The sequence below is a fragment of the Equus asinus genome, chromosome 6, assembly GCF_041296235.1.
Source record: "Equus asinus isolate D_3611 breed Donkey chromosome 6, EquAss-T2T_v2, whole genome shotgun sequence".
NCBI lineage: Eukaryota > Metazoa > Chordata > Mammalia > Perissodactyla > Equidae > Equus > Equus asinus.
The window spans coordinates 86014898-86017595 of record NC_091795.1 but is presented as its reverse complement, the minus strand read 5'-3'; positions in this window follow the sequence as shown (position 1 = coordinate 86017595).

Sequence of the window (2698 nt, the reverse complement as noted above, 5' to 3'; positions counted from 1 at the left end):
CTTTTCTGAAAGGAACTTTTCATTATCCTGTTTCTTCTCTAGCATTATTTAGCATATATTTTAGAGATGACTGAATTTCTCACTTAATAGGGTGATGAACCATATCTTAAACTTTCAGAGAAGAACAGAGATCACTAAGAGTTTCTGGACTCAGTGGGATGGAGTGACTGGATATAATCCTTGGTTGTTTCTCTTTGGGGAATAGGATAAGTGTATCAGTTAGCTTTTGTTGTATAACAAATTACCTTAACATGTGGTGGCTTAAAATAGTAATCCTTTACTAGTTAGTGATTCTGTGGGTCAGCAGTTTGGGCTGGGCACACTTCTGGCTGTTGGCTGGAGCTAACAGGGCAGCTGGTTGTGTGTCTCTCACCATCCAGCTCTTTCATGTAGCTCATTCACATGCTTGATGTCAGGGTTCCAAGTGGAGCAAGAGACGGTAAGCTTCAACGTGCAAGCACTTTTTACGTCTTTGCTTGCTTCACGTTTGCTATTGTCACATGAAGTGACATGAGGCCAAACCCTGGGCTAGTATGGGAGGGGCCGTGGTACGAGAGCTTGAGAGTCGTGTGCTAACTTTCCAGGAATTTTGCAAGCCAGTTGTCAAAGTGCTTATAGCTTGAAATTGGCCATGGTAGGAATACTTACACCACAGAAATTGGCAAGTGCTATAAACCAGAGCTTTTGTTTTTCCTTTTCAAAGCCAAGTTTACCTGTATGTCCCAGGACTATCTGAGGACATACATACATGAAGAGGAGTTATTGCAGCTGTTTTTGAAACAATCTATCATAGTGACTATGGTCTTTTTAGTATTTGAGAGTTACAGTTTTTAAGCATCAGCATTATTAGAATTGTATACGTATAAAGTTGTGTGTGTTGAGTAGTCAAGGGTTCACATCGTAGCGGCCATTTACTTTTTTTTAAAGCATCCTTTAGTCTTTTTTTTTTAAAGATTGGCACCTGTGCTAACAACTGTTGCCAATCTTCTTTCTTTTGTTTTTAATTGCTTTCTCTCCCCAAATCCCCCCCAGTACATAGTTGTATATTTTAGTTGTGGGTCCTTCTAGTTGTGAGCATCCTTTAGTCTTTTCCAGTAACAGACCCTACTTGAACTAAGCAAAGCCTATCATGACATAGTGATTTCTCCAAAGGATGAGCATGTGAACTAAGCTAATTCATCATAACTATTCCCTGGGGATTTTTTCAAACTGAAGTTGGGGGAGGAAAGTCCCTCTGCTTTCTCTTACAAATTGTGATAATATGAGCCACGAGCTGCCAGCAGTCATAATTACACTTTTGTGGGGGACGGCCAGCCTCAGAGAGGAAAGCTAACATATAGAGATTTGCATGAAAGAGAGACAGGAAAAGAGAAAGAAAATGAGAGAAAGAGAGTCAAGGAAGAGAGGGCAAAAGACGGATCCATCCCAGCCCTTCTTGCTGTTTGGTTGTGTCTAATACTATGTATATCTATATCTATGTCTATATACATATTTTTTTTTTTGCCTAAAGTAGATTGAATTAACAGTTCCTGTCATTTCAACCAAATAGTCCTGACTAGTACACAGACACAGATATCTTGGTGAAAAGGTGGAGAAACTAGGACAAGAAAGGGATCAGTATTGCTGTGCAAAGACAGGATCTGGGTCAGGGCCTCATGTTCATCTCTGGGGGTAAATTAAACAAAGGAGAGTATTCGCATGAAGATCTCCTTCTTTGGGATCTGTAGTTCCCCCTCTGCCCCCATCCCCTGTGTCACTTCAAGGTATGTTGCAGATAATGGAAATGACTCCAGACAATTTAAGTAGAAAGAGACTTAATACAGGGAGTTAGGTGACTACCAAATTGGTGGAAGGGCAGACTGGAGGCTGAGCTTCTAGGAATGGCTCCCTACAATACCACCACAGAACTGGCTGCCAAGGAAATCATTATCCCAGCTGCTGCCTTCAGGATATACAACCTCAACTGCAGTTCACACAAAAATAGTGGATGCCTGGTACTCCGTCTCTTTGCAACCACAAAGCTGGCACCAGCCACCAAGATTTCTGCTTCTGGGGGGCCAGCCCTGTGGCCGAGTGGTTAAGTTCGCGTGCTCTGCTTTCGCGGCCTGGGGGTTCACTGGTTCGGGTCCTGGGCACGGACATGGCACCGCTCATCAGGCCATGCTGAGGTGGTGTCCCACATAGCACAACCAGAAGGACCGACAACCAGAGTAAACAACTATGACCTGGGGGGCTTTGGGGAGAAGAAGAAGAAAGATTGGCAACAGACGTTACCTCAGGTGCCAATCTTTAAAAAAAAAAAAAATTTCTGCTTCTGTAACCACAGAACAAACACTTCCTTGACCATGCTTGCCAGCAGAAATGCCAACAGCCGCAGAAGCACGTACTCACTTCCTAATTTTACTCCTTAGAGGCAACAACAGTTAACATTTTCCTCTATATCTTTCCAGACATTTTCCAAGCACACACAAACATATATGCTTGTGTGTGTGTGTGTGTGTGTGTGCGCACGCATGTGTGTAAAACAAATGGATCACACTGAATATTGATCTGGCTGCTAATTAATTTAAAGGACCTCTATTTGGATGCCTTTTCTAAGTGAAGAATGAAAGAATATAACTGGGCTTCTTAAGCAGATCACTCTGATTCCTAATTTTAACATGGAACCAGAAACCTTGGGAATAAATGTAAAATATTT